Consider the following 14,733-nt stretch of genomic DNA (forward strand, 5'->3'; position numbering starts at 1 on the left):
CATCTGTGTCCATCTCTCTATTTATCCATCCATCCGTCTATCTATCTATCTATCCATCATCTCTGTCTGTCTATCTATCCATCCGTCTGTCTGTCTATCCATCTATCTATCCATCCGTGCATCCATCCACGTCTCTCTCTCTCTGTCTTAAGGGCTGAGTTCACACTGACCCCTCCGATTCCCTCCCACCCCCTGCATTCCCCCCCCTCTTTCCGCATTGACCCCCTTCTCCAGCGGGGCTCCCGGCTCCGAGGGGAAGTTTTGAAAACACAAATGAAGTTGTGTCCGTCCCTGTTCAGGACCTTCCCTGGGCTCCCTCGTGCATTTGGTTGTTATTATTATTAATTATTATTATTTTACAAAACAAGTTACGAGTTCGTTGTGAAATTCTCCTAGCCGAAAAACCAAATTGAGTATTTATTCTGTCCATTTCATTGTACGTATTTCAATTGCCTGTTTAGTGAAAAATAAAGAAACCTATCATTTTTGGCTTAAATTTTTAAAAACATGGAACGCTTCCCGAATTGGCGTGTCATCTTTGCTCAGGGGCCCCACTAACCTTCTCTCTATCGTTCCAATTTTAGTATATGTGCTGCCGAAGCGGGCACCCTCACGCATTTTCAATGAGACCCACATCCTCCCTGCGGGCACAGGGTCCCCCTCCCTTGGGGAGAAGCTGAGTCCTCCCCAGGCCCCGCACGACCTGCCCCGTCCCCTCCCTGCCCTCCCTCCTCCCTCTCTCCCCCTCCTCCCTCTGCTCCAGCCACACGGCCGCCTCGCTGTTCCTTCCACACACCAGGCCGGGCCTGCCCCAGGGCCTTTGCATGGGCTGTGCCCTCTACTGGGAGGTTCTTCTCCTAGAGGTTGCCTGGTCTGCTCCTCACTTCCTTCGGGTCCCAGCCCGGATATCGTTTCCTCAACCTTGGACCTCCCTAAAATAGCCCCACACCCATTCGCTGGCCCTGCTCTATTTTTCTTTCTAGCAACATCTCTATCTCTGTACATTTGCATTCACATGCTCACTGTCCCCACTAGAACGTCAGCTCCAGGCAAAGCAGAATGCAGCTTGGTCCGGCCGGGCTGCCACAGGCTGGGCAGCTTATAAAGGAGGGACGATTATTTCCCATGGGTCTGGAGGCTGGAGGGTCCAAGGTCAAGGGCCGGCAGCTCGGGTTTCCGGCGAGGGCTCCCTCCTGGGCTCGCAGATGGCCGCCTTCTCGCCGAGGCCTCCCGGCATCTCCCTCTCGTCCTCCTCTTATAAGGACACCGATCCCATCGGGTGAGGACTCCATCCTTGTGACCTCATCTCACCATCGTTCCCTCCTCAGGGCCCCATCTCCAAATACAGCCACCCTGGGGGTCCCACGCAGGACTTTGGGGGGACGCAACTCAGTCCGCAGCACAGCTCCGCTCCTGGGAAATGACTGACCCGCGCTGTCCCTTCCCACGTCCCGTGTGCCAAGCCCTGGAGCCCCAGGAAGGGCCGAGGAGGCCGGGCTCCGGGCTCTGCTTGGCGCGAGCGTAGCAGGGGAAGCTGACATTTACGCCATTTCTCTCTCACGCTGTGCTCCAAACCTGGGGCGGGCCTGCCCTGGGGACATTCGGCCACATCTGGGGACCTCTGTGGCTGTCACAGCTCCTGGCATCGAGTGGGTGGGGGCCAGGGATGCTGCTCGACCCCCCACAGTGCCCAGGATGGCCCCACAGAGAGTGACCAACCCCGTGTCCACAGTGCCGAGTGGGGGGTCCTCGCTGCTCTAATGAGAACCAAGTGGAAGGAAGCGTGTGGGGAGCTTGGTTCCAGGAAAGTTGGTAACAATGGGTCGGACCTTGGCTGGGGGCCGGGGGGCTGCTCAGGGAGGGCGCCCCCCAAATGACAGAAGTCGGGGTTACCTGGGTGACAAGTGACGGGCTGGGGAAGTTTACACCTGCAAAGGCCCGGAGGACGGAACAGAGCTGCCGAAATCGGGGAGCACAGAGGGGGCTGGAGGCGGGGTGGGTGAGGGGGAGAGAAGGGAGGAGACGGTGGGGGCGGACCACCCGGGGCCTCGGACTCTGCAATCATCATTCATTCAGGGGAGCTGGGGAGCCACAGAAGGGCTTGGAATATGGCGGGAGGGCAGCATGACCCCATTCAGCTTTCAAAACCTCCCTCTGGCTGTCGGTCACATATCCACAAGATACATAAAGTGCAGGATGCAGGGGTGCATTATGACTTTTGTGGGTCCCTCCCTGTAAGAAAAATATTAAAGATGATATTTTGCGACAGCGTGGGTACACAGACGGATGTAATCCGGGCTGGATGTCTGATGACATATTCATGATCATTCTATTCATTGTTTTTTTCTGATTTTAAAGGAAATTAAAACATTTTCTTTCTCTCTTTTTTTTTTTTTTTTTTGAGGAACATTAGCCCTGAGCTAACATCTGCTGCCAATCCTCCTCTTTTTGCTGAGGAAGGCTGGCCCTGAGCTCACATCCGTGCCCATCTTCCTCTATTTTCTATGTGGGATGCCTGCCACAGCATGGCTTGCCAAGTGGTGCCACGTCCGCACCCGGGATCCGAACCTACGAACCCGGGGCCGCCAAAGCAGAACGTGCGAACTTAACTGCTGCGCCACCAGCCTGGCCCCTAAACATTTTCATGGAAGCCTGCAAGTATCCTGGGTTCCGGGCACGGCCCAGGGGACACGTTGGCCCCGGCAGGAAAAACATCCCGAGAGCAGAGAGGAGCTGGACCAGGGTGGGGGCCAGGCAGAGAAAGAAGCGGCCAGATGTGAACGGGGTTCAGCGGGTGGCGGTCAGGACGGACGGCAGGAGGGAGGGGTGACAAGGATGGACGGCAGAGCCATCGTGACAGTGAGCTGGGCTGTGAGAGGTGAGGGGGTGGCTTCCTGCCTCGGTTTGGACATGCTGAGCTTGAGAGCCCTGTGACTTGCCCACAGACATGCCAAGGAGGGGAAAATAGATACGCTGGACGTCGTCGAAATTAAGAACTTTCATGTGTCAAAGGGTGCCGTCAAGGGATTGAAGACAACTCACAGAATGGGAGAACAGAGTTCACATCCCGTGTCTGATGAGGGTCCATTCTCCAGCATATATAAAGAGCTCCTAGAATTCAACAACAAAGCAAAACAAACCACCGCATTCGAGAATGGGCAGAGGACCTGGACGGACTTTTCTCCAAGAAGATATCTGATGGTCAAGAAGCCCATGAAAAGATGCTCGACATCACTAATCATTAGGGAAACGCCAATCAAAACACAATGAGGTGCCTGCCTGGTGGCAGTGGTCAAGGTCACATGCTCCACTTCAGTGGCCCAGGGTACACCACTCATCAAGCCATGCCGAGGGGGCGTCCCACGTAGAACTAGAATGACCCACAACTAGGATATGCAACTATGCACTGGGGCTTTGGGGAGAAAAAAAAGAAGAAGATTGGCAACAGATGCTAGCTCCACGGCCGACCCTCTGAGGACCCTCCAGCCTGTTTCCCACGGTGGCCGCCCCGCTCGCCTTCCCTCGCCGTCCAGCCCGCGTCCAGCCCTTCGAGCAGCCCCTTGTTCCCAGGCCTCGCGCGTTCTGTCTGCAACCGGGAAAGTCCGGGAGGATGAAGAAGCGAGGCCCCCTGTGCTGGGGCTGGTCCCACAGTGGACTCACTTGTCGCCTATTCTGTGTGTGGGGACAAGGGAGGCTCAGGGAGGGTGTGGCCCGGCTGCAGGGCCCCCAGCCTCGTAGGGGCCGGAACCGACCCTGGCCGAGCTCGACAATGAATGCATTTTGTCTCTAAGCATCTCCTCGTCTCTGGAGCATCCGCCCGCGCCCTTGGGAGCCACTCTTGGGGTGTTTAAAGGTCTTCCCAGCATTTCCCTGGGGCTGTGCTGTAATTAGGCGCCGTGATTAGGGGGCCACCTCCAGTGGGTGTGTCTCTGGGGACATCCGGGGACCACGGGGAGCAGGGAGGTGTGGCTGCCCGCCTGGCCTGCCCTCCCGGAGACACCCAAGGGCCAAGTGCCAGCCGCGGCTCTGCGACTGGTGGGCTGTGTGACTCTGGACAAGCGTCTGGCCCTCTCTGGGCCTCTGCTTTCCCATCTGTCTAGTGGGTGAGGATACGGCGGGGCTCCTGCAGGACCCAGCGCCCCGGTCCTGGTGCCCAGAGGCCCCCAGCCTCTCTGCTAACAAATAAACACCCCATCATCGTAAGTGGCCCGGGTCCACCGATCTCCCTCACATCCCCAGTGCTGTTCCAGGCGCTTGAAGTGGACACAATGATCACTCCCATTTTCCAGCTGAGGCCCAGAGAAGTTGAGAAACGGACCCAGGGGCACACAGCGGACGAGTGGAAGGGCCAGGATTTGAACCTCAACCATCGTCCTAAAACCACCGGGAAATGTTTCCTGACGTCCTGCTGGGCGTGGGCTGAGCTCTCCTCGTTCCGCAGGAGTGCAGCGGGGCAATCGCGGCCCCCAAATTCTTAGGCTGAAGCTCCAACCCCCAGGGAATGGCATCCGGAGGGCGACTTTTGGGAGGGGGGAGAGGAGGTCATGGGGGCCCCACGGTGGGACTAGTGTCCTCGTAAGAGGAAGGGGCCAGAGCTCGCTCTCCACCGCGTGAGGACACAGCAGGAGGCGGCTGTCTGTCATCCAAGGAGAGAGACCTCACCAGACGCTGACCCCGTCGGCACCTTGGTCTTGGGCTCCCAGCCTCCAGGGTGGTAAGAAAATAAATTTCGGTCATTTAAGACACCCCATCTATGGTATTCTGTTATGGCAGCCCGAGCAGGCTAAGACAATGGGTTATGCACAAGGAGACCCAGAGGCTCAGAGAAGGCAAGACACCACCCTAAGGTCACACAGCCAGGAATGAACAGAGGTGAGATTCGAACTCCAGTCTGGCTGGTTCTCAGTTCCCTGTGGGTCCCCCCTCCGACCTTCACACGCCCCCACAAACCGCTCCAGGGGGCAGTTTAACCTCATGGTGGGTTCCAAGCCTTGCTCTGGCATTCTGCTCACTGAGGGATGGGGCCCAAGCCACCAAGCTGCGTCCTCTCTCAGCCCCGGTTTCCTCATCCGCAAGACAGGAGTCCTAACAGTTCCAGAAAATTGTGAGGATGGGATGAAATCAGGCCTGAGGGGCCCTTCGCCGGGGATCAGCACAGAAGGAAGAGCGCCTGGCAGCTGTCTACTCTGACCCTCGGTTTCTTCTTCTATAAAACGGGCAGCATGTCAGTACCTACTTGAGTGGAGACTGGAGTTGAAGGAAATAAAGTGCTCAGAACAGAGGCTGGTGCCAGTGAATGATACACATATATTAATTTTTTAAAAAATGGTTATAAATACAAACAAGTCCGGACCCAGAGACACCACGCCCACGGACCCACACACACCGGGACCCCGGCTGCCCAAGGACAAGTGGCGGCTTTCTCTGCAAACCCGGCTGTGCACTCCGGACACCACGGGGCACACGTGGCTGTTGGCATTTAAATGCAAATAGCTCGAAAGAAAAGGAAATCAAAACTCCAGCTCCTCGCTTGCCAGGGCCACATCTTATCGCCATCGGGCAGCAAGCGCCCTGCGGGAACCCCGCCACCCCAAGGTCAGGGGAGCCGGCAGCGCGGGGCCGGGTGCGGTTCCACGACCGTCCACACGGGGGCAGCGCGTCCCCGGACCCGGCGGAGGCCAGCCCGGAGCCAGCATCCCTCTGCCGGCGCAGCCTCCGCGGGGACCGCCCTGGGCCTGGCTCCGTGCTGGGCACTGTGCACCGGACGGCCCAGTCCAGGCCCCCCCCGCCCCCCCCCCCCGGGCACTTGGACATGGGGGCCGGGTCATCTCTGGGGGGGGCCGCCCTGGGCGCTGTGGGGGCTGAGCAGCATCCCTGGCCCCACCCACTGGATGCCGGGAGCGCCCACAGTGTGACACCCGCAGATGTCCCCAACATCGCTGACTCTCTCTCGACAGGGCAAGATTACACGCAGCCAAGATGCGCCGCGTCGACGCATCGCCCAGGAAAGGATTTAAATCATGAAATAAGAAGCGGTTATATAGCGACGGGGGCCTTTGAACTTTTTTTGGCCCTGTCACCTCCACCCAGTACAAATAAAAGAAATAAACACAGAGAAATTAATTAAAAATATGAGGCTGGCCCCGTGGCCGAGTGGTTGAGTTCGCGCGCTCCGCTGCAGGCGGCCCAGTGTTTCGTGGGTTCGAATCCTGGGCGCGGACATGGCACTGCTCATCAAACCACGCCGAGGCAGCGTCCCACATGCCACAACTAGAAGGACCCACAACGAAGAATATACAACTATGTACCGGGGGGCTTTGGGGAGAAAAAGGAAAAAATAAAATCTTTAACAACAACAAAAAAAGAAATTAATTAGAAATATATCTATGTGCACACACTCAGGATGCACATTTAAACACGCACGTTGCCCCAGTAAGAGTCGCACGGGGTGACACGCGGCCTGCACAGCGTGACAAGTTGTGATGGGTCCTTTTCTACTTCATCTAAAATCAAGATGAGGCTCGTGACCCACTCTCTTGATTTCTTAACCCGCAGATTGACGAAAGCAATGATTCAGAATCCGGGCCGGGAAGGACCCCAAAGAGGACCCAAACCCTAAAGCCCGGCGGTTACCGAAGAGGTCGTCTGTGATAGGGTCGCGGCCTGGGAAGTGGCCAGAGGCTATGTCACAACATGGGTGTGTGTTGGACGCAGGATGTGGAGCAGAGGGGCCCAGACGTGGAGAGCCGGCAGCCCGGGCGCAGGGACAGGAGGTTCGCGAGCAGGCCGGTCTGACCCGCTTAAAACACGGCAGAAGGGGGCCGGCCCGGTGTGCACGTTCTGCTTCCCGGTGGCCCGGGATTCACAGGTTCGGATCCCGGGTGCGGACATGGAACCGCTTGGCAAGCCATGCTGTGGTAGGCGTCCCACATATAAAGTAGAGGAGGATGGGCACGGATGTTAGCTCAGGGCCAATCTTCCTCAGCAAAAAGAGGAGGACTGGCAGCAGTTAGCTCAGGGCCAATCTTCCTCAGCAAAAAGAGGAGGATTGGCAGCAGTTAGCTCAGGGCCAATCTTCCTCAGCAAAAAGAGGAGGATTGGCAGCATTTAGCGCAGGGCCAATCTTCCTCAAAAAAAAAAAAAAAAAAACCACGGCAGAGGACTCCAGTGGACCTTCCTCCAGAGAGACGTGCAAATGGCCAAGAAGCACATGGAAAGCCGTTTAGCATCATCGGTGACCTGGGAAGAGCAAATCGGAGCTGCGACGGGATCCGCCTCACACCCGCTAGGACAGCTAGGAGAATAATTAGAGTAAAACCAGAAAGGGTGATGGGTTGGAGGATGTGGAGACGTCAGAAGCCTCACGCATGGCTGGTGGGAGGTAAAATGGGGCAGCCGCTGTGGACGACGGTCTGGCCGGTCCTCGCAATGTGAGACGTAGTGTTTCCATCTGACCCAGCAATGCCATGCAGAGGTTTTTACCCAAAAGAAGTGAAAGCACGGCCTCAAATGGATATTTGCACACCCACGTTGACAGCAGCCAAAAGGTGCAAACACCCCGGGTGTCCATAGACGGGTGATGGATAAACACAGTGTGTCCATCCACCCCCTGGAATATTACGCAGCCGTGAAAAGGAAGGAGAGCCTGACGCCTGCTCCCACGTGGAGGGACCTGGAGGACGTGATGCTCAGGGACGTGAGCCAGACACAGAGGGACACACACTGTGTGGTCCACTCACAGGAGGTCCCCAGAGGAGCCACATCCACAGAGACAGAAAGTGGATGGGGGGCCAGGGGCTGGGGGAGGGGTGGGAGTCAGTGTTTCATGGGAACAGAGCTGCAGTTTGGGGAGATGGAAAGTTCTGGAGACGGATGGAGGGGATGGTGGCACAGCAACGTGAATGTGCTTCATGCCGCTGAGCTGGGCCCTGAAAATGGTGAAGAGGGTCAATTTATGTGAGGTGTATTTCACTACAAGTAAAAAAAAAAAAAAATGAAATTGAAAAATGTAACGAAATACCCCCCCTTGCTCGGATCGGGGAACAGAGCTGGACATGCCGGCCCCTGCGGTCGGGGCTCGGTGGAGGGAGGGATGCGCTGGGGTGACCCGGGGGGTGGAGGGGGCTGGGGGAGGAGCGAGGACTCAACCGGGCTTGGAGCCCCCAGATCAACCCCGGAGGCCCCGGGAGATGCGCCCGCGACGCCCTGACCCTAAGGGCCCCCTCGGTGCTGCCCTGAGATCCCCGTCGACTGGGCCCCGGTGTTTTCATTCGTCAAGCCAGCTGTCCCCCCCGCTGCCTCGTGCCCTCCCCCCCGGGCACCCTTCCAGGCCTTTCTGGAAGAGGCAGGCCGGGCCCCCCAGCTGTTCCCCACCCAGGACTCGGGGCACCACACGGAGCCCGCGTGGCCGCCGTCCCTGTGCCCGTCCGGGCGCCTCGATTGCTTTTACTGCCAGGGCCCAGATAAGGGAACCGACGTGGGACGAGTCGCCGATAAGACTCAAAACCGAAACCCTTCTCGGCCACACCTCTCGTGCCCACGGGCTGACCGGGCAGGACTTGGGCCCGACCCAGCTCTGTCTGCCCCTCTGTGCCTCAGTTTCCCTCTCTGAAGGAAGGGGCCGAGACGGAGGCATTCCACGTGGCATCAATTGCTCCGTGGTGAGCAGTGTTTATTCCAGAAGTGCGGTGTTGATGGCAACGTACATGGGGGGCGGGGGAAGCGTATGTGACAATGGTTTTGAGTCGTGACATAAGGTGAGGCAGGGCATGTGTACAGCCCGGTCTGTGGGGCACATGCTCCTTCCTTCCTTCATTCATTCATAGTTAGTAAACTCCTTGATGCCCCCTCTGTGGCCAGCCCTCTGCCGGGCAGACCCTGAGGGCCCAGTAAAGAGCCTTAGGCCTGGCCATTGAAATGTCCCCAACTTGGAGGACGCAGAGCTGGACACAGATACTCTTAGCCCCAAGGGGCAGACGAGGGGACCTGAGGTTGAGGAAACCCCAGGGAAGGAATCAAGTATTTGTCAGAGGGAGATTGGTAAAGACTGTGTGGAGGTGGGGGCATTAATGTTGGGGCTTTGAAGGATGAATAGAGGTTCACCACTTCTGGCCATTGGAAACCCCGCAGTCTGGGAAAGACAGGGTTGGGCACAGATGCTCCTAGCCCTGTGGTGTAGGAGCTGGGGCAGAAGGTGGGACCTGAGGCTGGGGGAGTTCAAGAGGGGGGAGTGGGGTTGTGTGTGTAGGGAGAGGGAGGAAAGGCTGCCTGGAGGAGGAGGCGTTGATCTATTGGAAACTGGCAGAGCAGAGAGAGTGAGAAGGGTGTTTGGACATTTGAGCTGAGGTTTTGAAGGATGAGTAGGAGTTCACTAGTCCTGGCCCTTTGCAGCCCCTAAACTCGGGAGGAAGGTTGTGTGGACCAAGCCAGGACAGAGAAATGGACACAGGGGTGGGGAGCCCAGGGTGGGGGGGCCTGGTGCTGCCTGGAAGAGTCATTCATTCCTTCACTGCCACCTGCCTGAGACCTGGCCCTTGGCTGGAAGCTGGGGACACGAGGATGACAACACTCCAGTCCTGGTTGTCCAGGAGTCCAGCTAGGGGTGGGCCTTGGACGTTCCCCAGGGAGCAAATTTCGGGAAGAGGGGTCGGTGGAAGCGGACCCTGGGCTGCCAGCTGCGCCCCGCCCCCCCCCGGAATAGGAACTAACGATAATTACGGTTATTGCAACAAAAATCACCACGGCCGGCTGGGCGGCTGCGGATGAGGCCGTGTCTCCAGCGCTTGGCGGGAGTTAAACCCTCGAGGTGCTGACCGTCGGCGCTCAGTTGTACAGAAAAGGGGACGGAGGGACCGAGTCCCCGCCTCAAGGTCGCGGAGCTGGGATTTGAACCTAGAGAAATCGTGGGCGCAGAGTCTGGGCCGTTACCGACCGCCTCACTTCCCCCCATCCCACAGCCTCCGCCTGGGCCCCGGCATCGCCTCCCGGACCAGCGCCGGCCCCTCCTCCTGGTCCCCGTCTGTCCTCTCCGCAGCCGCCACCAGAGGGCGCCCGGAGCCCCTGAGTCCGTCCCGTCGCCTCCGCCCGCAGCCCTCCAGGCTCCCCTCCCTGGGCGGGAAGCCAAGTCCTCCCCGCGGCCCCCCAGACCCCGCACGACCTGCCTCGTTCCCTCCCTGCCCTCCCTCCTCCCTCTGTCTCCCTCCTCCCTCTGCTCCAGCCACACGGCAGAAGGAACGGAGTCTCAGAGAGGGATAGCCACCTCCTGAAAGTCACACAGCCTGGCGGGGAGTGTATGGGAGAATGAGAACCAGAGAGTTCGACTCTTACCTCTCAGCTTAAAATGAGACAGTTGGGGGCCGCCCGGTGGCGCAGTGGTTAAGTTCACATGTTCCACTTCTCCGTGACCTGGGGTTTGCTGGTTCAGATCCTGGATGTAGACATGGAACCAACTGGCACGCCATGCTGTGGCAGGCCTCCCACATATAAAGTAGAGGAAGACGGGCACGGATGTGAGCTCAGGGCCAGTCTTCCTCAGCAAAAAGAGGAGGATTGGCAGCAGTTAGCTCAGGGCCAATCTTCCTCAGGAAAAAAAAATGAGACAGCTATGAACACCTGGGTGCCAATCTTTGCAGGGACGTATGTTCTCATTTCTTTTGGGTAAATGCCCAGGAGCGAAATGGCCAGATCCCATGGAGGGTGTATGTTTAACCTTCGAGAACCCAGTTCTGGCCGCCCCCTGTCCTCGCCAGCACTTAGTGTGGTCGGTCTTTCTCATCGCAGCCGTGCTGGGGGTGGCTCCTTGCTGTGGTTCCCACGGTCCTTTTCCTGACGTTCTTGCTGGCCACCCGTCTGCCTTTCTGGGTAAAGAACAAAGGCTCATATTTATGGAGCGTGCGGCAAACGTGAATTGAGGGGCTCCGTAGACCAGGCGGGGTGTCGACGCCCAGACCCCCACGTCTTCTGGGATCACACCATCTTAGAGAGATTAAAACAAGGGAACAAATGGAAACCGCCCATGATGGCAGGTTGGGAACACTGTGGGGGCACTGGGAGGAGCCGAGCCCCTCTCTGGTTCCTCCGAAGCTGGGTGTCCGGGGACGTCAGTGGTTTGCCTTTCAGAGGAGAACGGTGAGCGCCCCATTTTCAGAGGCCGGGGCGGGGCAGGGCCTGGAGAGCCGTGGACTCTGTGCCCTGGAGTCCAGGCTGCTGCCCCTCCAAGCCGCCCGCCCCCCCAGGCCCCGGGCCTCACTCACCTTTGCCCTCAGCTCCGTGCCAGCAGACGGCCTTGTCTCCCGACCCCTGGCCCCCCATAAAGTGGGGCTCCCTCCTCCAGGCCCGAGGCCACTTCCAAGGCTGCAGGAGGGGGGCCTGCGGGACCCGGGAGGGCGGGCTCCGGGCCATCAAGGTGTGGCACCGCGGACTTTGTGTCTCTGGGCCTCCAGGTGGGGAGGCCAAAGTCAGGGATCAGCAACCAGCCGGGCCCTGGGGCCTGTTCCCCATCTCTGCATGGGCCTCAGTTTCCCTTCTTACTCTCCGGGGGCCTTCCCGGCGTCCATCCAGCTCCAGGCACGTAGTAGGCACTTAGTGAACGGATGAGGATGATGACACCCCTGTTGATTCTGTTCCCTGCTGTTCCCCTTGCTTCCTGCTCCTGACGCCCAGGGTAGAGCTGTGGCCAGGAGGGGGTGTCTCGGGTGACATTTGATAAATACCTGGGGAACGCAGGAGCCCACTGACTCTCCCCCGGTCTTATTCATTGCCATGCCCTCAGCAGCAGTCCCCGCCTCACTGCCCCTGCCTCAGCATCCTTTGAAACGTTTAAGCATCTATGAAGCACCTACTGTGTACTTTATCAGTACCACCTCCTTGCACGTTTTTTTTCCAGCTTTATCAATGCATAATTGACACGCAACGAACTACACAGATTTAAAAGGTACAATTCGATGAGTTTTCTCGCATGTCTGCTCCCGAGCAACCACTGGCACAATTGAAAGTTTCCTTGTTCCTCTCCCTGCCCCCACCCTCCATCCCTAGGTGACCAGCAAGCTAATTTCAGTCGCCATGGACTTATTTCCACAGGTGGCATTTTCTGGAATGTCATATAAATGGAATCACACAGGACGCCCTCCTCTCCGTCAGCATGAGGCATCTAAGGTTCGTGCATGCTGCCATGTGCTTTTCCTTTTTCATGGCTGAGTAATATTCCAACATGTGGCTGGATCATGGTTTGCTCTTCCGCTCGCCTGCTGCTGGACGTATGGGTTGTTTCCAGTTTGGGGCGTTACGAATAAAGCTGCCGTGCACAGCCCTAGGGTGACATTACTCCCACTTCCCTCGGGGCTTGTAGGTGTTGTCGATTTCTGCGTAGCAAGTCGCCCCCCAACTCGGTGCCTTGAAACGATCAACATTCGCGATCTCACAGCGTTTCTGAGGCTCAGGGAGTTGGGGGTGACGTCGAGGAGTGGTTTTGGCTGGGGGTGGGGGGGTGTCTCTGAGGAGGTCACGCTCAAGCTGTCAGCCAGGGCTGCCTCATCTGAAGGCTGGACCGGGGCCTAGGAGCTGCTGCCAGGATGGCTCCCTTGTGTGGCTGGTGGCGGGAGGCCTCAGTTCTCCTCCACACGGCTCCTCCAGCGGGATAGTCTGGGCGTCTTTATGGAGCCACCGGGCTCTAAGAGCGAGCGAGGGGGAGCCCAAGGTGGGAGCCCCAGACGTCTTATAACCCTATCTCGGAAGCCACGTCTATCATTTTCTCCTTGTTAGAAACAGATCGAGAAATTCAACCCACATCTCAGGCAGGGGGCGAATTACACACGGCCACCAAGATCAGGAAGCGGGGCTCCCCAGCGGCTGTCCTCGAGGCCATCTACCACCATCCCCTCGTATTTAAATGTTTAAGCAAACATTAGGCTTCTATGGTATACTTCCCAAGAACCTTTTTCTTGGCGATTTACAACAGCTCTCGGATAAAAAACTAGCATATAAATCGTGCCCATTTTGCAGATGGGGATCAGGCCCGGGGAAGGGAAGTCACCCGCCTGCAGCCCACACCAGAGGAGGCAGCCGAAAAAAGATCATGTGCCGAGGGTCACGTCCTGCCTGAGGAGGAGGTGACGGCGTCGAGGGACAGGAGCAGAGAACGGAAGAAAGTACAAGGAGTCTTTTTTCTCCAGAGCAAGAGAAGAAGCACCTGGGAGAGCTGGGTTCCTTCATCGACTTGACAAACATTTATCAAGCGCCCATGGAATGCCAGGTTCTGTTTTAGGGCGTGGGGACTCCACAGAGAACGAGGTGGACAACATTTCCCACACGCGTGGAGCTCACACACGTGAATGATCTACTCCACGCCTCACTGTGCAGCGTGGCACTTGGCACACGGGAGGGAGTGTCACCAGAGGAGGGAAGAGGCCCGGGGCTCCACGCTGGACGTGGGGGACCCCGTGGTGACCGACACACGCACGGTCACTGCCCACAGTCTGGTGGTCGACAAGGACAGCAAACAACTCCAACAGAAAACAACTCATCCATCCTTTCCTTGAAACTTTATTGAGCACCGACTGTGTACCAGGCCCGGTTCTAGCTGCTGCAGTGATGGAGACAGACAAAGACACCTTGTATTCTGGGTAAATGAGTAAAGAGATAAAGAGGATGACTTCGGCCGTGAAAGGGGCTGTGGGGCAAATCCGGTGGGTGGTGACGGGGGTGGGGACGTTCAAGCCCGAGCCACAGTGGTTTTGTTCAGTTTCCCCGGTTGTGGGTTCGTTGCACAGTGGAGCGTCTGTCTGTCTGTGGGGGGCCCAGGAGCCTCGGCTGCGGGTCCCGCTGGGGCAGGAACAGAAACCCCGAAGGCGAGAGGTTCAAGGAGCGAATCTGCCTGCATTCCCCGTCGACTAATAAAGGCAGACTTTGACCCCCTCGTCCCTTATCTGGGGACACGGGACTGTGGCATGTCAAGGTGCAGGGATGGGACCTGGGTAGGGCCGGGTGGGGAGGGGAGTGGGGGTCCCGCTAGGTCGGGGCTGGCAGAGGTGCCAGGAGGGGAGAACAAGAAACGGTTTCCGGGTCCGTGAAACGGGTTTCCAGGACCAGGAACACTCCAGGCCCTTTCATTATTTTTCTATCATTTCCTACGCATTAGTTGAGCACCTCCTGTGTGTCTGGGACTCGTTCTAGGTCTTTCTGGAAGAGGCCAGAGAGTATCTGTTTCAGGGCTGTCTGCAATGACTCAGCTCGGGCCTCGCAGCGTGCAAGCGGCCGAGCTCCACAGCGAAATGGACGGGGATGGCCATGTTCTGATAAAACCCACCAGGCAGTAGGTTGGTTTAAAGGGCTCATGGCAATGCTTGGTATACAGTAGGCACTCCATAATGCTTGTGCCCTGTCTGATATATAGCAGGAATCACATTAATTCTTGGGCCATGCCCAGTATACAGCAGGCACTGTATTAATACTTTAGCCCTGTCTGGTATATAGCAGGCATTACATTAATGCTTGTTCTCTGCCTGGAATACAGCAGGTGCTACCTCATGCCTGGTGCATGCCCGGTTTACAGTAGGCATCCTACAAAGGTATATTTCCTGCCTGGTATACAGCAGGCAGTGCATCAAAGCGTGGTCCATGCCTACTATACAGCAGCAGACACTGCATTAATGCTTGGCCCATGCCTAGTAAACAGCAGGCAGTGCATCAATGCGTGGTCCATGCCTAGTATACAGCAGGCACTGCATTAGTGCTTTA

At 57.6% G+C, this 14,733-nt stretch overlaps 1 non-coding gene across 1 annotated transcript; it reads right to left on the reverse strand.

The window, feature by feature from the left end:
* Positions 1-501: 501 nt before the first annotated feature.
* Positions 502-608, reverse strand: LOC139084365 (U6 spliceosomal RNA). Its single transcript, XR_011541712.1, has one exon. It is a non-coding gene; the product is annotated as a U6 spliceosomal RNA (small nuclear RNA).
* Between the last annotated feature and the right edge of the window lie 14,125 nt (positions 609-14,733).

Source organism: Equus przewalskii, chromosome 6, assembly GCF_037783145.1.
Source record: "Equus przewalskii isolate Varuska chromosome 6, EquPr2, whole genome shotgun sequence".
Taxonomy (NCBI): Eukaryota; Metazoa; Chordata; class Mammalia; order Perissodactyla; family Equidae; genus Equus; species Equus przewalskii.